The sequence below is a fragment of the Moschus berezovskii genome, chromosome 2, assembly GCF_049115385.1.
Source record: "Moschus berezovskii isolate FMDL1 chromosome 2, NW_MosBer_1.0, whole genome shotgun sequence".
Lineage (NCBI taxonomy): Eukaryota > Metazoa > Chordata > Mammalia > Artiodactyla > Moschidae > Moschus > Moschus berezovskii.
The window spans coordinates 98655428-98676492 of NC_142461.1; the positions used below are offsets into that span (position 1 = coordinate 98655428).

Here is a 21065-nt window from a genome sequence, read left to right on the forward strand (position 1 = left end):
AAGCTAGTAAATGACAGAGAAGCCTGGCTTGCTGCAGTCCATGGATCACACAGAGTTGGAAACGACCGAATGACTGAACAACAATGGCCCCATTCAATCCTTATAGTCCATAAATTTTATTATGAGCTTTGGTAACCAATGAACACTAGCAGAAAGTGTGTTCCTCTGTAGAAATGGGCAGGGACTAAAAGAGTTGACCCTGAGCAGGTGATGAATGATCATAAAAAGTGTGTAACAGAATCACCAATGGAAGGTTCCCCATGCTAGAGAAAGGTCACCCCCAGCAGTTGGGTTTAAGCTGTCTAAGCAGCCGACTGAGGAAGGGAAGAACTTCTTGCTTGTATTGTTACACTAGAATATAGAGAATAACCCATATTTACCTGACAACACTATAAAAGAAGATAAATTAATGGCAGGCAAATTTAGATTTTGTTTGGGTAGGAAGGAATGAAAAGGGAAAAGCTTTTCAAATTTCGGTAGCTGAGTGAGCCTGAAAACCTATGAAGTCCTGAAGTTTTCACAGGCACAAGAGGAAAGAGGTGGTACTAAAGTTACTTGACACCTTCAATCTGAAAGACAGTAAACATAGTTTCATTCCAAATGCTGAGTCATGTTTATGATGACAAGGAGAAACACTTAAGACTCTAATTCTCCTGAGGTACTGGTCAGATCAGTAGATCGCCTTCTGCTGAAATAATTACTTCATGTTTTTAAATTTAGTTCTAAGTGCCACACCCTCTTACACTCTCAGTTTTCTCCCTTTTTAACCCTCAATGTGTTTGTTTGGTTTTAATTCCATGAGAAGCTGTAGCAAGTGTATGTGTGTAGGAAAGATGTTGTTTGTGTATCTAATTTAATTCTGAAGAGTAATTCCTAAATGAATGATTATTGCCTTCCTCCCCACAAAATTATCTTAAAAATGAAAAGAAATTGCTTAGGCATATGGGAAATTACATTGTATTAGATACCACAATGATACCGCAATCAGCAGCCAAATTCTTTCAGTGGAATTCTTATCATAATAAAGAAGACACGGGACAGAGATAGAGAGGTAGAAAGCTACTTTAGGTACTCATAAATAGTAACCTAAGTTTTAAAGCATTCTGTTTAAGGCTAAAGGAAAAAATTATTTTTATACTTTATTCCTTCTAGAAGATACTGATGGAGTAAATAGGGAATACTTTTTGATTCTGTAAGTCTGTCCGTCTTAAAGCAGAAAGATCATAAAACTCTGCATTTGGAAATTATCTAGTGCATGTGGCTCAGAAGGTAAAGAATCTGCCTGCAGGAGACCAGCTTTCGATCCCTAGGTCAGGAAGGTCTCCTGGAGAAGGGAATGGCAACCCACTCCAGTATTCTTGCCTGGAGAATTCCATGGACAGAGGAGCCTAGTGGACGACTGTCCATTGGGTCACAAAGAGTTGGACATTTCTGAGTGACTAACACTTCATTTCAGTGTAATCTTTAAGGATTAATTTTTTTTTTTTTTTACCACTTTTGCCTTGAATAAAAGTGGATGCCTAATTTATGTTGAAAAACTACAAATCATCTATGTTTTGATGCAGTGTTTGGCAGTAATTATTTTACAACAATTTCTAATTAAATTTTTTGTCAGGGCTGTTGCTGAGTTTAGATGTGTATGGAGCGTGGGGAAGAGGAGGGCTGAGGTGGGTTGTTTAGAAAAAGAAGATGCAGAGTAAGCTGAATGCTTATCATGATACCTTTTTATCTCTCGTCTCCTAACTGCTCCTGTACACATTTTTTCATGTGATGCCTTTCCTGAATTCCACTGATGCCTAGGGTCCTGCTTTCCTTTGATTGCTTTGGGCCCCAGCCTTGGCAAGTGAAAACATATCCGAGGCTTCTGAGTTTTCTCACCTCAAAATTCTCTGGTGGTGGTGGTTTAGTCGCTAAGTCACGTCCAACTCTTTGCCACCCTGTGGTTGTAGCCCACCAGGCTCCTATATCCATGGGATTTCCCAGGCAAGAAAACTGGAGTGGGTTGCCACTTCCTTCTCCAAGGGAATCTTCCAGACCCAGGGATTGAACCATTGCAGATGATCTCCTGCATTGTGGGAAGATGCTTTACTACTGAGCCACCAGGGAAGCCCCCAAATTTTCTACCTCCTCCCATATCCTATTCTATCAGGGTCTGACTTGGATCAGACCATCATGGATAGTCATGGGTTACTGATGAGAACTGAATCCTTGCTGGCTTGTTAGCTAGCAAGGTGACCAGGACTTGTGGGGAACATTAATAGTAGAAGTAACAGGGCTCAGAACAAACTGTTCACCTGAGCATTCATTTCATATCAGTGAATAATTATCAAACATCTATTATGTTATAGGCACTGTGCTAGGTACAAACGTGAATAATAGTAGGTGGTTTTCATTTTCCAAGCAGTGAACTATCCTGGGAGAATTAGTAGGAAATAAATCCTACTAATGGCACCTCAGTTCAACCAGATTTTTCCTTTTCTGTGTGTGTATCATGTTGCTCTTCTAGACAAATGTTTAGGATTTGAAAAAATGAGACAGCAATGGTCTATTACAGAGATTCTCAATCCTGCTTGGATGCTCACCTGAAGCATTTGGAGGTTGGGTGGCTTTCAACAATAGTTCTGAAGCAGTAGGGTGCATCTGAATTGCTTGAAGGATTTGTTCAAAGCTCAGTTCCCAGTCCCAGAGTTTAAGAATCAGATTCTCTGGAGATGCTGGCTCCCCCAGTTACACTCTGAGACCAACAGTTTCAAAATATAGAAATTTCCAGGTTCCATCGCAGACTGATGCAACTGGTGTGGGTATGGGAACCTAGTATTGATCATTTAACAGCCCCCTACCCGCCCCGGGGCTGCCCTGGTGGCTCATCAGTAAAGGATCCACCTGCAATCCAGGAAACCCAAGAGAAAGAGTTCCATCCCTGGATTGGGAAGATCCCCTTGGGAAGGAAATGGCAACCCACTCCAGTATTCTTGCCTGGGAAATCCCGTGGACAGAGGAGTCTGCTGGGCTACAGTCCATGGGGTCGCAAGAGTCTGACACGACTTAGAAGACTAAATCACCACCACCACCCATCCCCCATTGCAATGTGTATCCAAGGCTAAGAACCACTGTTCCACTGGAAAGACTACCTGTTGGGTAGGCTGGTTTCCTGTTACTACAAGTGTGGGACCCAGTGAGTCTACATATTCCTCTGGGTCAATTATAATTCTTTGGTATTTAAAGAAATTAGTACGTGAGTTAATAAATAATTGGCTGAAAAAACCCACCCCCGCGATTTTGATTCAAACTAATTTGACTGCCTTTTTTGGAAAGGCCTTTCCAGCTGTTCCCTGGGTATTTTGCAATGCCACAGTAGAAAAGTTATGTGTAAAGCTCCCAGAGATGTTCGGAGGAAAGACCTTAAGGAAATGGGTCCATTTGAATCCCATCAGCTCCTTCCTTGGGCCCCCTTGGCCTCGCCTAGCCCTTGCAATTCTAGCAAGTGAGCTGAGCATGCTCAGTGGGCAAGGTCGGGTTTGGGGGTGCAACCGGGAAGCCTGCTGCTCTGCTGCCCGGGCTCTCCCCTCCCCCCACCTGTATGAGGCTGGGCCAGAGGAGCGGGTGCTCAGCATCCCACCCCCTGATGCTTGGACTTGGTTTTCCCTGCAGGTCTCCTCGCTAACATTCAGGCAGGGGTCAAGAGGCCGGGCGCGCCTCCAGAGCGCCCGGGTCGGGGTTTGGGGTGGGGGGAGCCGGGGCAAGGCTTTGAGCTCTGTCGGCCGTTCCCAGGGGTCCTGCAGCCTCCCAGATGCGTCTCTAGGCCCAAGGAAGCCTGCCTGCAGAGTAGGGGAAGCCAGTTTCAGGCCGGAAGCAAGAAATCAGGTATGCCAACCCCGCCGGCGAGCAGGCGGACGAGTGTCTCGGGTCTCCCGGGCAGGTGGAGAGAGCGGCCAGCAAGGGGGAGGGCAGAGGAAATCGGACACCTCCACCGTCTTCCCCAGGCCGAGCCCAGCCGAGGTTGGGCCGAGGGTCCGGAGTGCGGCCAGGCGAGGACGCAGGGTAGAAGCCGCAGCTCGGGGCCGGGGCCAGGGCTCCGCCGCGCCGCGGCCCTCTCCGGCTGGCCCTGCGTCCCCCGAGTCCCCGTCTCGTCACGTTCGCTGGGAGGCGGAGACCTTGCTCGTTCTCCGCCTGTTGGTTCGCCACGCTTCCCCGCCCCCATCTCTTTCAGGGCAGGGGCCCCCGCCTCCACTTCCGTATTTCCCTGCCGGCCGGAGGAGCCCTGGCGTGAGGTCCGCCGCCGGATCCCGCGGCCCTCGGGGCGGGGAGCGGGAGGAGCAAGTTGCTCGGGAGGCGGGGGCGCGGCGGCGCTGGGCGCGTCGGGTTACACTCGCCCTGCCCGCCCGGGGGTGACATCCCGGCGCGCCTCGCCGCGAGTACCCGGGCCGAGACTCCGATTCGGGGGAGGCAGAGACTCCGCCCCGGCCGGAGGAACCCGTGCTCCTGTCCTCTCTATCCTCGTGCGAGAGGCTCAATCTCAGGTGTGTGCTTCCTGGGAGACCCCCCACCCCCACCGCCGCCCCTGGTTATAGCGGGGAGTGGTCTCTCTCTGATCTGATGGAGTCGGTGTCGGGGTGGGTGGGGAATCTGGGGAAAGATTTAAAAATTTTCCCAACGACAGAACGTGGGCTCGTTCCTATGGGGTTTAACTATATACATTTTGGAGGGTGGTTAAGTGGTAGGACTTTTGCGTGAGGGTTGGTATCTTATTGAAAGTTTGCTGCAAACTTTTGGTTTGTGGATGCCGCTCGTCTGATAAGATCTGTTGCTCCTCTCTGAAGCAAGAGGTAGAGATTCTCGAAGGGAACTGAGGCTACTTTGAGATCTTAGCTGCTGGTGTGTGACAGTTTTCAGAGGAAATAGAAGGTGTACACTGATGAACTTGAAACAGCCCCCACTCCCCACGTAGTAACTTGCGAGTAAAAATAGATTTGCAGGGTGCTTTGGCAGGAAGGTATAGCCCTGTGAATGAAGTGCTGATCTTAGCTCTTGGTCTCTAAACTGACTTCCACCTTCTGAAAAGGAGCCTTCACTCCAGGAACTGTCTTCAGGAGTTCCGAAGTAATTTACAAACGCAAATTCTCACTATATCTTAGTGACAGGGGTCAACCCACATTATACAACACTATAAATATCATGGGAGGGGGTAGGGGCAGCTATAGGAATATTAATTTTGTCGACTTTTATCCTTGTATGAATAGGTGGGGAATGGGAGAGTTCCAATGAGTTCTCATTGCTAAAAACAAAACTTAGAATTTTGCATACGTTCCCAAGTTTAATAGAAGTGAATTTTCGTTTTGAAGGGTGGATGGTAAGGGGAACCACCACTTTGGGGCCTGGCACTTCCTGATAACTGCTGACGACTCCACAGTGTATGAGTGCCACAGTTCTTGCTGGCCATGGACTGGGACTGAGTACTGGATGCCATTGCTCAAGGGGTATCGTGTTCAGTGAGGGGTAGTCTTATGATGAGGATGTTGAAACCCTCCAGTGTTTCTCATAGGGGGATTATGTCAAGTTACAGCACTCCCTTGATATTTCCAAATCAACTCTTCAAATAATGCATCCGTACCTTAATAATGGATAAAGATGGAATTAGGGGTTTGAGAACCAGCACTGTTGGAGCTGCCCATTCTTATATCTTTTTTTTCAGAGGACATTGTGAGCAGTTTAAATACTCTGCTTCCTTCTTTCTCCTGATTTATTAAAAGATGCAGTGGTTTAGCTCAGTAATTGACGAGAGGGCCACAGTATTACCAGTGGTCAGTGTCCCCCCCACTTTGTTTTTGTAACTATTTAATCCCATAGATATTTAGAATATTTGACTATTATTGTACATAAGTCATACTGATAAACAGTTATAATTCTCAAATTATTCTGTTTGGGTATAAGTTTTCTGCTTTCATCACTAGAATGTAAGTTCTATGAGAGGGCTTGGTCTGTCTCACACACCTTTGTATTTCTAATACCTAGAGTGATGACTAGCTTATGATAAAGGCTCAGTAAATGTTTTCTCATTGAGTTGACTGAACTGTGGGACAAACTCTAGCTGGATATAGTAGGGGAGGAAAACCCCAGAAATTTTGGCTTTAGGTAAAGTATTCAACTTCACTGAGCCTCAGTTGTCTCACTGACAACTGAGGTCATATGTGATAGGTCATATGTGATATCATACAGGTAAAATCACTACTGATGTTCCTGTTTGTTAGTAGACTTCAAAATACTGCTTTCTTCTTTCTAACATATTTTACTTTTTTATATTCAAAAGAGGATCACTTGGGTAAAAAATGCAGTTAGTTGGATAATTTAGCTCTTACGTGTTGTGAATGAATTATCTAGGCTTTTCCCGCATAAATTTGGTGTGTCTGATGGAGGTGGGGAGGTTAATGGCAGCTATGGTTATGACAGAAGGGAAACAATTTCCAGATTATTATCTAATTTCTCCTCTTTATATTTTTAATGTGATAAAATTTCAGCTCAGGTTTTCCAAAACTTTATTCTTTCTTCTCGTCAACAGCCAGACTCACTAGGTTGTCCTAAGTGCAGAAATAACATTTTAGTAAGAGCATTGGAAATTGAATATCTGTAAAGCTTGACTTCTTAAATGAAATTTTCTGTAGCTTTGTGTAGCATTACAAGTCCTAGGTAAAGAAAAAGTATGGTCATCCTGATTCTGAGAAGGTGAGAATTCATTCCACAAGGTAAAACATACAACAAATGCCAAACAGTTAGAGACCAACATAAGATCTTGCCTAGTCCATACCCCATGGTAGAATGTTGGCTGTGACTGTTGCGGTTATGGAAGGGAGAGGTTAACATGGGCTCAAGTAGTTGGAGACTGTTTTGAGGTGAAGAGAATGTCACTTCACCAACAAAGAGACTTAGAGTTTCTTGAAGATTACAGCAGACCATCTTTGTTTTAAGAATGTTTGCTATTTTGTACTTAAGTGTATTAAAAAACCAGCACAATCATATGCTTTCAAAAATAAACTTTCTATGGAAAAGCATATGGAAACCTACATTCTGTATGTGAACTAAATAATACTTTTCACTGTGTCTCTGAAGTTTTAAAGCCCAGGATTCAAGTTAAAAATTAGAAATCTTCATTCTTGCCACTTCTAACATGCTTGCTTTAAAAAAAAAAAAAAGTATCAAATGGCCTTTCTGTTACTCTATTCAGTTGTGTACAATAGGATATCATTTTTATCTGAAGTTTTTGGGAAAATTATTAGTCATTAAGTTTGGGACCCCCACGCTGGCTGATTTTAGGTTGTTATTTTGGGAGATAAAGAGGGGTGGAATGGTGTAATGAAAGTGGTTTTAGATACTCTTCAATATACTCAGGAAATTCCATCAGGGCTCATCACCTGGAGTTAAGAAGGAAACTTGGAAGTTGTTTTATAGATAAAGCAGAATGTAATAAAGGGCATGTTGTGTATTTCCTTGTTTTATAGTTGTTGACATGATGGGAGAAACAAATGTGGGAGGGAGAGATGATCAGATTCAACTCCAAGTGAGAGACAAAGGCCAGCATGGCTACAAGCCAGGAAATCTCTAATAACTTCAGACCTCTTCCTGTATTACCTGACCAGATATAGATCTAGGAGCATTTTAGGAAAAGGAAAAACGAGGAGCAGATGGTTTGAATACCTAAAGATGATGTGGTCAGAGTTTGTCTAGAACTCTAATTTTGTGTCCTGACGTGAAAGTGTTTGTTTTTTCTTGTTTTCCAACATTTTCCTCTTTTGCTGGCAGTTCTTACTAGTTCTTTGGGTTAAATATTTCTTCCTACATCATTTCTGTATTCTTGTTTTCTATTTTTCAGTTGAAAATTTTATGTTGATTCATTCATAATAAGATTTCTGATTCATGCAGCAGACAAAACATGGTTTCTGATTTTAATTAGATCAAGCTCTGGTTCTATTAGTTAGCTAAAATTACAGGGAAAAATTAATTAAATTGTTGCTCTCCTAAGTAAAAATTTATTATGACAAAATGTGTTAACAAAACTTAATTACTTGGGGCTATCTTTTACTTTTTTCTGACAAAATGAAGTGATTACTAATGTACTTTATTTTGTAACAGTCAGACTGTTAATGGATGAGCAACAGCTGTTTCATTTAGATGTTTCTAGCCTCATATTTTGGAGAAGGAAATGGCAACCCACTCCAGTGTTCTTGCCTGGAGAATCCCAGGGACGGGGGAGCCTGGTGGGCTAACGTCTATGGGGTCACACAGAGTCGGACACGACTGAAGTGACTTAGCAGCAGCAGCAGCAGCAGCCTCATATTTAAATAGTGATATGTCTTCTGTGGAATTCCATATTTGATTATCCACCTTTATGCTTCAAACCCCATGAATTATAACAGATAAACTGTTTCTGAAAATGAGATTTCTGGAAGCTACTACTGTCAAATGACATGGCCTGTGAGTATGACCGTGGGTGACACATGCTTAGAAAGCAATGTCACTTCGCCTTATATGCACCAGTGATGGCTAAGTCTGGTTGGTTATTCGCAATAGGAACAGAAGTTGATGTTCAAGGTAAAGCACTTCTGACTGGGGCAGGGAGGGAAAGCAATTTTTAGGAAATTTTAGGAAAGTTTTCATTAGGATTTTATGAGTTTCAATAAAACACAATAAACTTCTAAATGTATTTGTAAAGTGATACAAACAGTGCGGCTCAGAGTACCAGGTTCTCAAAAGTTGCTTTCCTTTTGTTTCTACTGAAGAAAGAAAGGAAGTTTTGTGTCACTCCGGTTATAACCAAACTGCTTTGATCATTCACTGCTTGCTCCACCCTTCCGTGGGTCACTTTGCTCTATTGCATTCAATTCTAAATATTTGTCTTCGAATTCATGGGCCTTTCCAGTCTTGCCCCATTATTAAAGTTCTTCCCCTCTCTTCTCTGTGAAACAATGCGAAATTCCCTAGATGTGTTTTAATCCTAGTGCTGCCCCTAATGCTATTGCTCTTCCTTCCACTTCACCTCTTTGAAATCCTAGCAGTTCTTGAATGTTCTGACCAAAGGTTACCAGTTTGTGATGCTTTCCCTCCCTGCCCCAGTCAGAAGTGGTTTGTACATGTCCTAAACCCTTCAACTACTCTTTTAATGCCACTCTTAAGTGTCTCGTTTACTCCTGTTTATGGTGGTTATTTGAAAATAGGCATCACTTCCTTTCATGCAGAAGATCTTGCAGAGCAAGGGCTGGATCCTACACAATTTTATAGCCCTCACGTGCCCAACCCAAGTCCCTGCGTGTATTTGGAAAGGGGACACTTTACTGGGGGACACCTGGTAAATAGTTGTTGAATTCACTCATGATTCACTCATCCCTTAATTACCAAGAGTAAGTGATAGAAATGAGTGGGGCATGATTGGACAGCAGGTGACACACAGGCAGATACATTTCAGATAATGAGTTTAATGGAATCTTTAGCTTTTTCTCAGGCACCCTCTTCACACATTTTGGCAGTGTTTGTATCTAAAGGATTTTAGTTTTAGGAGCAGGAAAGGGAAAGTGCTGAATTTGAACCAAAGTTATAAAAGCAATCTGTGAAGAATATCAGTGGAGGAATCTGCAAATGAGAAGGTCATATACTAACCATGGAAGAGTCACCTTTGTCAGAGCCCTTAGGGCTCCTTTCTCTTCACTAACTTTTCCCTTCTTCTCCACCTGTCCAACTAATCCTGTGTTTTTTAAGAAAGAGTCCAGAAATTTAATTTATAACAAGAAGATTGATAAAATTGTTGTTTCTAGTTGCTAAGTCATGTCCAACTTTGTGATGCCATGGACTGTAGCCTACCGGGCTCCTCTGTCCATGGGAATTCTCCAGGAAAGAATTCTGGAGTGGTTGCCATTCTCTTCTCCAGGGGATATTCCCGACTCAGGGATCGAACCCGCATCTTCTATATTGGCAGGCGGGTTCTTTACCACTGAGCCACCAGGGAAGCCGATTGGTAAAAATTAGCTTGTCACTGTTTCCAAAGTCCCTGGATTCTAAGGGGACAAAACTTTGAAACCATTTATGTAGGATAGGTAGAAGGAGCTTTTGGGTGGTGGTGTTTAGTTCTATGCATCCCTGAAGTCACATTATAAAAGTGTTTGCCTCCAATGTGGGAGACCCGGGTTTGATCCCTGGGTCGGGAAGATCCCCTGGAGAAGGAAATGGTAACCCACTCCAGTATTCTTGCCTGGAGAATCCCATGGACGGAGAAGCCTGATAGGCTACAGTCCATTGAGTTGCAAAGAGTCGGACAAGACTGAATGACTTTAATCAATAATTTAATCAACCTGTGGCTTTGGTTGTTCTCTGCACCTGTCAGTATCTTCCTCTGTAAAATAAGGTGACAGAACTGCATGAATTTAAAACCATAAAAGAGAGGTATTTTTATTGCTCTTGTCATGTCTTCCAAGGGGAGAACACATGGACTCTGTTCTCCACTGGACCTGGTTTAACTGTTCCTCTTACTTCCTGGAGTTTGGAATGTCCTTTCAGCCTTTTCAGATGTAGCATTCACAGTGGGAGGATCCTACATTCCCTATATCTCCCTCCTGGCTTGTGCGCATAGGATCTGTTAAAATAGATATCTCTTCACTACTCTCTTTCATTATCTTAGTCTTTCCCTTATCCAAGGAACTGTGATATTTATCTAAAAAAATAGAGATTCACAGAATTTTAGTGTAGGAAGGGAGTTAAAGATCTAACCCAGCCAGTCTTTATTACTGATAATAAATAGTAATGTTAAGTATCATTTGGAGCAATCACCCTTTTCTAGACCCTGTGCTAAGCACTGTGCACACATTATTTCATACATCAGCAGTGAACTCTGTCATATCAATGAGGAAACTGAGTTCCAGAGAACACAAGTGACTCACTCAAAGCCACAGCAAGGTTCTGGTCAGACAGAAACTCCCTTGACAACTGTGTAAAGAAAATAATAGACTCAAGAGATAGTCCTGCTTACATTTTTGTAATATATTTCCTGCTTTTTTGCTACCTTGGATTCCCCTTCTCGACTCACTGAACTTTGCCTTTTGTACTTCCTAATAGTTGATGCTGTGGTTCAACAGTTTCCGCCAGTGCTGCTGAATTTGTTCAGACATTGAATGCATAGCACAGAATGTCTGCCTGAGACAATATTCCTTTTGATTTGTCTTCTAGGAACTGTGATGTTGTTGTTCAGTCGCTAAGTTGTGTCTGACTCTTTGCAACCCCATGGACTGCAGCACGCCAGGCTTCCCCTGTCCTTCACTATCTCCTGGAGTTTGCTCAAATTCATGTCCATTGAATTGGTGATGCCATCCTACCTTCGCATCCTCTGTTGTCCCCTTCTCCTTCTGTGCTCAGTCCTTCCCAGCATCAGGGACATTATTAAAATCCTTTTTAGTCTTAATGGCTGTGGAAACAACCTGCAACTTAATATCAGTCTGCTTTTTCTGCTTCTACGCCTGGGCTTGTAAAATGCTCTTAGGAAAATGAACACAGTCGTGCAAAACTGGAGGCACCCCCAAATTTATGTTCTCCAGTTTTAGCCACAGGGCAGTTCTCTTATCTTTACCTGTTTCTAGACGGCACCTTTTATGGTTTTTCCCCATAATTTTCCCAAACTTCCCATGTTTTCTGTTGTCTTTAAGCCTCTTACCCTACTGTGCATTTCCTTACCAGAAGATGATCGTTAGTGGTTAGAACAGACTAAACTGTTCTGACAGATCTGAAAATAGATAAAAGCACAGACACAGCAGACGTTTATTTCTCAATCATGTCATAGTCTTGGTTGGTGGATGACTTTCCTCTAATTGGTGACTCAGGCACCCTGGACCCTTTCATTTTGTGATTCTGCTGTCCCTTAGGGCTGTGTTTTCAACTGTCTTCAGCTTCTCTAATAGAGAAGAAGCCTATTCATTCTCTAAATACTTAGTCTTGAAGTGAAGGTCACAGTTCCACTCACGTAGCATCAGCCAGAAATTAGGTCCACAGTCACACTTATGAACGAATGGAGACTGGCAAGTGTAGTCTGGCTGGGAGAGGAAGAGACTGTGGGTTTTTGGTAAAAAGTTAGCTGTCTCCATTACAGTGTCCTTGCCTCCTGTTATACCGAGAACACAGAGATATCACATCCACTCTTAAAATTTTGTCTTCCTTTCCACATCTTCCCTGTATCTGAATCCATTAATTCTATCATTACCAACCAACTTAGAGTTTTCCAGAGTTTATGCTTTCTCCAGTGTTCTGGATCCCCCATTTCTTCAGCTGACTTACTCTGTGAAATTTCTCCATGTTCACTTGCCTTTTATTTTATTTTGTATTGTTACTATTATTGTTATTTTTTCTAATTTTGGCCGTGTCGAGGAGCATGCGGGATCTTAGTTCCCTGACCAGGGATTGAATCCATGCCCTCTGCACTCACTGGCAGCGCAGTGTCTTGACCACTGGACCTCCAGGGAAGTCCCTTATCTGCATTTTAAATATTGACAAGAATGTTCAGGATTCTTCCATCACAGTAATAAAAAGACCAAAACCCCAAATTATGCACTCCTCTGATCTGCTCTCCTCTCTTGCTTGTGCTCATTCTCTCCTTTCAAGCTACGCTTCCTGAAAGTGTTTTATGTTGTTTTTCTGTCTCCTTATCTTCCATTCACCCCACAACTGTTGAAAATTTGGCTCTACCTCAGAGGAATCTGTTCTTTTTACGATTACTGGTGTCTTTCTGACTGGCAAATATATGGGATCTTATTGCTTGAAACATTTGAGATTCTGCTGATTTCCTCCTTTGTGAAACTGACCTTTCACTAGGCTTCCATGACACTTGATTCTCTGTTTGGACTAGTCCTTATGGGTCTCTTTGCAGGTCCTTCTGCTTGATATGTTGTAGTTCCCAGGGTCTGTTCTTAGTTCACTGTCTTCTTATTGTAGATTTTCTCTGTACAATCGAGTACATCACTATCGAGTACATCTGTATATTTGATTTTGATAATTTCAAGTCAGCATCCCCAACCAGACCTCTTGCCTGGGTTCAGACTCAATAGATATTTCATTTGGATGTCCCACAGTCCAGACAAGATTGATACTTCCTCTTCAGCACTCCTCTCCCATGCTGTTTGTCCTCTCATTGAAGAGCACCACTATCCTTTCTCCCATCTGTGTCACCCACTCATTCGTTGCCAGTCACCTACTATGTGCCAGGCATTTTTCTACAGATTAAAAGTATCAGTTCAGTTCAGTCGCTCAGTCGTGTCCGACTCTTTGCGACCCTATGAATCACAGCACGCCAGGCCTCCCTGTCCATCACCAACTCGCGGAGTTCACTCAAACTCATGTCCATCGAGTCGGTGATGCCATCCAGCCATCTCATTCTCTGTCGTCCCCTTCTCCTCCCGCCCCCAATCCTTCCCAGCATCAGACTCTTTTCCAGTGAGTCAGCTCTTCGCATGAGGTGGACAAAGTATTGGAGCTTCAGCTTTAGCTTCCAATGAACATCCAGGATTGATCTCCTTTAGAATGGACTGGTTGGATCTCCTTGCAGTCCAAGGGACTCTCAAGAGTCTTCTCCAGTACCACAGTTCAAAAGCATCAATTCTTCAGTGATCGATATACTGGTATACAAAACAGATACAGTCTCTTCCCTTGTAGAGTTTGCATCTCTAGAGTTCTTGTGGCTGGACTAATAATAAAATTGACATAAGATATTAATAGGAGATAAAATTTAATTTGTGCATACAGAGGTCTCATTGAAATGGGACCTAAGAAGTGGCCAAAGCAGATAGCTTTTATACTTTTTAGACGAAGAAACAATAAATTTGTGAGAAATCAACAGGGCAAAGAAATTTAGGTTTTGATATTCAATTAGTAAGGAACCTAAACAGTTTGGGCCTGAGGTAGTACTAAAGAAGTAACAAGGTTTGTTCAAATAGGAATCTCTGCCCAAATTCCTATCTCTGTCCAAAAGGGTGTCCTACCTCTAGATGTAAGGAATGTACCTTTCCTGAAAGCAAGAAATAAATCCCTTGTGAGATTTATTTATTTATTTTTTAGGGAGACAAAAGGGAGAGTTAGACTGTCCCTCTTGCATTCACCATTTCTTAAGTAACTTGAATCCAAAATATGCCATTTTATATGTTCTGGGGATGGCCTGTCCTGAGCCCCAACAACATTCTAGGGGGTAGAGGAAAGAAATAATAATGATTAAATAAAGATGGGACATATGAACTGATGGAAGCTATATGATTATTTTGGATTTGGATGGTTTGGGAAGGCCTCTGAGGAGCTGACATTTGAGCCCAGCCCTGAGTGAGCTGAAGCCGACTTGTATAGAGATGAGCTAAGCATTCCAGGCAGAGGAGACAGCCGGTGCCAAAACCCTAATTGTATTCTTGAGGAATCTGATGGCCAGGAGAAGGTAAATATAGCCAGAACTTAGTGAGAGGGAGAGGTAGTAGTTTATTATTAGTTACATATACTAATACATGTTAGTATATGTGTTAGTTTCCTGTGGCTGTTAAACATATTACCACAAACTTGGTGGCTTAAAACAGGAGGAATGTATGCCCTCTTAGTTCAGGAGGCCAGAAGTCCAGTCACTGTGCTCCCTTCTGAGGCACTGAGGAAGAAGCTGTTCCTTGCTTCTTTCAGCTGCTCGTGGCTCCCAGCGTTCATGAGCTTTAGGCTGCATTACTCCAGTATTCACCTCTGTGGTCATACTGCCTTTCTTCTCTTTTCTGTGTATCAAATCTCCCTTCGGCTTCCCTCTTATAAGGATGTATGGGATTGCATTTGGGGCCCACTCTGATAATTCAGGATAATCTCCCCACTTAAGAGCCTTTATTTAATCACATTTGCATAGTCTTTTTGTTGTTGTTGTTGTTATGTAAGATAACTCATCGGTACCAGGATTTAGGATGTGACACCTTTTCCGTGCCAATAGGGCCTTCCCTGGTGGCTCCCCCTGCCAATACAGGAGAAGCAGGTTCAATTCCTGGGTTGGGAAGATCCCTTGGAGAAGAAGATGGCAACCCACTCCAGTATTCTTGCCTGGGAAATCCCATGGACAGAGGAGCCTGGTGGGCTACGGTCCATGGAGTCACAAGAAAGTTGGACATGACTTAGCAACTAAACAACAACAAATTCAAACTACCGTATTGTCCAAGAGAAGCTTTAAAAAGTAGGCAAGGGCCAGATCTTATAGAGCTGTACAAGCCAAGATAAAATATTTAGATTTCATTCTAAGGTTGTACAAGCCATTGGAGGATTATGTGCTGGTAAATGAAATATTATGGTTTTGCTATAAAACAGTGTCTCTCAACATTTTTTCCCCCATTATATCATTCCAAGAAGCAAACTTAAGTTGAAGTTAAATAATTAAAAATTTAAATTAATTTTTTCTGCTGCTGCTGCTGCAAAGTCACTTCAGTAGTGTCCAACTCTGTGTGACCCCATAGACGGCAGCCCACCAGGCTTCTTTGTCCATGGAATTCTCTAGGCAAGAGTACTGGAGTGGGTTGCCAATTCCTTCTCCAGCAAGAGTATATTCCTTAAATATTAAAAAATAAGAGTTAAAGTTGAGCTTTGGAGGACCACACTCATTGTAATATGTAAGATTTTTCTTTGCCTCCCCCTGTCCCTCAAGAACCAACTTTCTCTCTTGGAGATGTTACTGTTCCCACTGAGCATGGGTGCTATCAAAGACTGATCTGTGCACAAAGTGAATTGGATTGTGGTAGGTGGGAGAGGGAAGATTAGAAGCAGTTACTCTAATTAAGAGACTATTTTAGTAGCCTGACTAAGGGATTACAGTTGTATAGACAAGCATGTGTTAAAGATGGAAAGAAGTGCATGGATTGAGGATTTGTCTTTGCAGTTGAGTTAGTTGACTGAACTTTCTGACAGATTAATTATCTGGAGAGAGTAAACAGGAATCAAGACAAAGGCTTACATTTTTTAAACTGAGCTCAGTTCAGTTCAGTTCATTTCAGTCGCTCAGTCGTGTCCGACTGTCCACGACCCCGTGAATCACAGCACGCCAGGCCTCGCTGTCCATCACCAACTCCCAGAGTTCACTCAAACTCATGTCCACAGAGTCGGTGATGCCATCCAGCCATCTTATTCTCTGTCGTCTCCTTCTCCTCCCGCCCCCAACCTTTCCCAGCATCAGAGTCTTTTCCAGTGAGTCAACTCGTTGCATGAGGTGGCCAAAGTATTGGAGTTTCAGATTTAGCATCAGTCCTTCCAATGAACACCCAGGATTGATCTCCTTTAGAATGGACTGGTTAGATCTCCTTGCAGTCCAAGGGACTCTCAAGAGTCTTCTCCAGCACCACAGTTCAAAAGCATCAATTCTTCGGCGATCAGCTTTCTTCACAGTCCAACTCTCACATCCATACATGACCACTGGAAAAACCATAGCCTTGACTAGACGGACCTTTGTTGGCAAAGTAATGTCTCTGCTTTACTGGACCATAAAACCAAGAAGGGGAGATTTGGGAGAGAAGCAATTTGTGTACTTGAAGGAAGTGGTAAGATGTTCTGTTTTGGCTGTGTTAAATTTGAGATGTTTCTTAGACATTCCTCTGGAGATGTCAGTTAGACAATCAGATAAATGGAATCTGGAGATTCTAGGAGGGGGTTTGACTGAAGATGAGGAGCCAAAAGTTACTTACATATAGGCTGTATTTGATGCTGGATGAAATTACCTGTGAAGAGTGTGCAGTTAGAGAAGAGGGCCATTGGAATATTGTATTAAGTGAAAGAGAAGGAGTTGCCAGTGGATATGAGGGAAACCAGGGGAGTGTAGTATCCTTAAACTTAAGGACATTCCTGGTGGTGCAGTGGTCAAAATCCACCTCCCAGTGCAGGGGACGTGGGTTCCATCCCTGATCGGGGAACTAAGATTCCACATGCGATGGGGTGACTAAGCCCATGTTCCGCAACTACTGAGTCTGGTGCCACAGGGAAGTCCCAAAGCAAAGAAAAAGTTCAAAGTGTTTTTAAAAGGAGTGGTTAAAATGTTTTTTAAAAGTTTATAGGATTGAGTTGTGAAAGTAGAGACAGTGGATAGAGACAACTCTTTCAAGTAATTGTGTCATGAAGAAAAGCAGAGCAACGGAAAAGTTCCTGGAAGGAGTTACTGACTAAGGCAGGGCTTCTTAGAACCAGAGAGTAATAGGATGAGTTAAAGTAGAGAGGAAATGATATTAATAGAATGATTAACTAGAGAGGGAAAACTAGTGAAGGCAGGCAAGAGTGATGGATACCTGCTGGAGTATAATTCTTGAAGAGACAGGAAGGGAGATTTAGTGACAAATGAAGAGGTTGGTTTTCACTAGGATCAGGGACATTTCATTCAGGAAAGGATGAATGAAGAAAGGAAGGAAGCTCTGCAGAGAAAATGCATAGAGAGGCTGAGAGGTCTTAGTTTGGGTGGTGGGAAGATGAAGTTCTTACCTCATGGGTTCTACTTTCCCAATGATGTGTGATGAGGTTGTGGTGGGACAGGGTTAAACAGTTTTGGGAAAAGAGCTGATGTGAAATGGCTATTTTGAAACATCCTGGGAAATGAAATCATAGGATTACTGGTCAACATGTATTGCCCATTAGAAACCTGTAGTCACAGATTTAACTGAACTAGTTGTAGATGCAGTTTTTTTCTCCAGGCAGTTTCTTTAGCTGTGTAGGTAGAGGTGTAGAGCAGGAAGATACTTGGGCTTAATCAACTTGTGGATTTGCCTGGTAAGTTAGCAGAAAGGGAGTTAAGGGTACTTGCAAGGAAAAGTTTACAGTGATGGACCTTGACCATAAGCTGGACAGAAAAGGAAGAGAGTATGTAACTTGGTAGTGGAAATCGCCAATGGATTGGAAAACCAGATAATGCCAAGATGTTGGAATGGAGATACCAGAGTAGATAAGCTGGAAAAAGAGAAGGAGTTCACATGTAAGATGCTTGAAGCTGAAGTCTCAGAGCTGGTGCAAGTAATAATGATGCTAAAAGGAAAGGTTATGACAATGAGAGCGGGTGGCTGAGGCAAGGTAAAAGAGAACACTATCAGAGGTGAAGGGCTTTAGGAACTGGGACCTCCTTGTATATACAGGAGACAGAAGACATGAAGACATTACGTAATCAGCGAATGAAAAGAAACAGTAGTAGGTGGGTAGATGGCAGCAAGAAGGGATGAAGGGCGGTGAGTCTAATGGCATGAACTTCAAAACAGGTACGATTTTTGAGAGAGGATCAAGGAGAAATTGGAAGATAAATTGGGAGACACTAGATCTTCTGGCTGGGAGATTTGCAGAATGGAAGCAGGAGTCTAACTTAAAGTATTTACAACTAAAATGGAATGGGTACTGCAGGTACAGATCTTTAGCCTGGACAGGAGTCCTGGGAGCCTTCTGTGAACCTGACATTAACTCTTTAGTCACTTAATCAAAGGAAGTTCTCAGGAAAGGGGCTAGTTATCACCTGGTTCAGGGATGTTTTGGTATTTTAGCAGCAGTGCAGACATCCCTGTTTATACTGGCTGAACAGTAGACTTAAATATTTGAGTATAAACAACCTCCCTTTGAGGGATGCTGTGAAAGCAGCGTTAGTAGGCTTCAGCCTTCAAAATTCAGATTAAATCTTGCTTTCTCCATGTTTTCAGGATATTACCTGGTTAAAGGACCATCTGGAGAAGAAAAGGATAGATTTAGAGTTCTAGAGGGCTTAACTGGGAAGGAGGCAGGGCTGAGGAGGTGAGAGATGGGGCAGATTGGGCTTCTGGTGATGACTGAGGTAAAGGGGATTAAAGAACATGCTGGGATCAGTGCCAGTGATGTCCTGGAAGAAGCTTGGTGCAGACCTCTGGCAGCTCCTGTTGAAGTGGTGGCCAAGGGTGAACAAAAGCCTCCTTGGGGTATCTGTAGCCCTAGGGCATCTCCTGTTGGCTTGGTGGCCAGTTGGAGTATAAAACCCTCCTAGCAGAGAAGGCAATGGCAAGCCACTCCAGTACTCTTGCCTAGAAAATCCCTTGGATGGAGGAGCCTGGTAGGCTGCAGTCCGTGGGGTCGCTAAGGGTCGGATACGACTGAGTGACTTCACTTTCACTTTCACACATTGGAGAAGGAAATGGCAACCCACTCCAGTGTTCTTGGCCTGGAGAGTCCCAGGGATGGGGGAGCCTGGTGGGCTTCCATCTATGGCGTCACACAGAGTCGGACAAGACTGAAGTGACTTAGCAGCAGCAGCAGCAGGAGGGGACTGCTCTTAAGTGGCCAGAATCATCAGGTGCTCTGAGGGCCTGTTCTCAGCCAAAATGATGGTGCAACCCCTGGGGGAGGTGCTTTCTCCTATTTGGCAGAAGCTAAGGAGTGCTGCTTCCTCCAGCCCAGCGTTCCTCATGATGTACTCAGCATATAAGTTAAATAAGCAAGGTGACAATATACAGCCTTGACATACTCCTTTTCCTATTTGGAACCAGTCTGTTGTTCCATGTACAGTTCTGACTGTTGCTTCCTGACCTGCATACAGGTTTCTCAAGAGGCAGGTCAGGTGGTCTGGGATTCCCATCTCTTTCAGAATTTTCCACAGTTTATTGTGATCCACACAGTCAAAGGCTTTGGCATAGTCAATGAAGCAGAAATAGATGTTTTTCTGGAACTCTCTTGCTTTTTCCATGGTCCAGCGGATGTTGGCAATTTGATCTCTGGTGCCTCTGCCTTTTCTAAAACCTGCTTGGACATCTGGGAGTTCACAGTTCACATATTGCTGAAGCCTGGCTTGGAGAATTTTGAGCATGACTTTACTAACGTGTGAGATGAGTGCAATTATGCGGTAGTTTGAGCATTCTTTGGCATTGCCTTTCTTTGGGATTGGAATGAAGACTGACCTCTTCCAGTCCTGTGGCCACTGCTGAGTTTTCCAAATTTGCTGGCATATTGAGTGCAGCACCTTCACAGCATCATCTTTCAAGATTTGAAATAGCTCAATTGGAATTCCATCACCTCCACTAGCTTTGTTCGTAGTGATGCTCTCTAAGGCCCACTTGACTTCACATTCCAAGATGTCTGGCTCTAGGTCAATGATCACGTTATCGTGCTTATCTGGATCGTGAAGATCTTTTTTGTACCGTTCTTCTGTGTATTCTTGCCACCTCTTCTTAATATCTTCTGTTTCTGTTAGGTCCATACCATTTCTGTCCTTTATCGAGCCCATCTTTGCATGAAATGTTCCCTTGGAATCTCTAATTTTCTTTCTTTCTTTTTTTTTTTTTGTTTCAAGCATTTCTTTTCTTTTTTTTTTAAATTTATTTTATTGGAGGCAAATTACCTTACATTAATATATTGGTTGGTTTTGCCATACATTGACATGAATCCGCCCCGGGTGTACATGTGTTCCCTTTCTTGAACCCCCCTCCCTCTAATTTTCTTGAAGAGATCTCTTGTTTTTCCTATTGTGTTGTTTTCCTCTATTTCTTTGCATTGATCACTGAGGAAAATATCAATAACCTCAGATATGCAGATGACACTACCCTTATGGCAGAAAGTGAAGAGGAACTAAAAAGCCTCTTGATGAAAGTGAAAGAGGAGAGTGAAAAGGTTGGCTTGAAGCTCAACATTCAGAAAACAAAGATCATGGCATCTGGTCCCATCACTTCATGGGAAATAGATGGAAAAACAGTGGAAACAGTGTCAGACTTTATTTTTTTGGGATCCAAAATCACTGCAGAGGCTGATTGCAGCCATGAAATTAAAAGACGCTTACTCCTTGGAAGGAAAGTTATGATCAACCTTGATAGTATATTAAAAAGCAGAGACATTACTTTGCCAACAAAGGTCCGTCTAGTCAAGGCTATGGTTTTTCCCTTTTTCCCGTGGTCATGTATGGATGTGAGAGTTGGACTGTGAAGAAAGCTGATCACCGAAGAATTGATGCTTTTCAACTGTGGTGTTGGAGAAGACTCTTGAGAGTCCCTTGTACTGCAAGGAGCTCCAACCAGTCCATTCTAAAGGAGATCAATCCTGGGTGTTCATTGAAAGGACTGATGCTAAAGCTG

General features: G+C 43.1%; 1 protein-coding gene across 3 annotated transcripts in view; it reads left to right on the forward strand.

The window, feature by feature from the left end:
* Nucleotides 1–3720: 3720 nt before the first annotated feature.
* GPD2 (glycerol-3-phosphate dehydrogenase 2) overlaps nucleotides 3721–21065 on the forward strand; it is a 163635-nt gene continuing 146290 nt past the window's right edge. For 2 of the 3 annotated variants that reach the window (XM_055396938.2, XM_055396937.2), the window contains exon 1: nucleotides 4235–4520. The gene's annotated coding sequence lies outside the window, so the exon portion shown is untranslated. Of the gene's footprint in view, nucleotides 3865–4234; nucleotides 4521–21065 lie in introns of those variants that run through there. The other variant, XM_055396939.2, reaches the window with a different exon arrangement.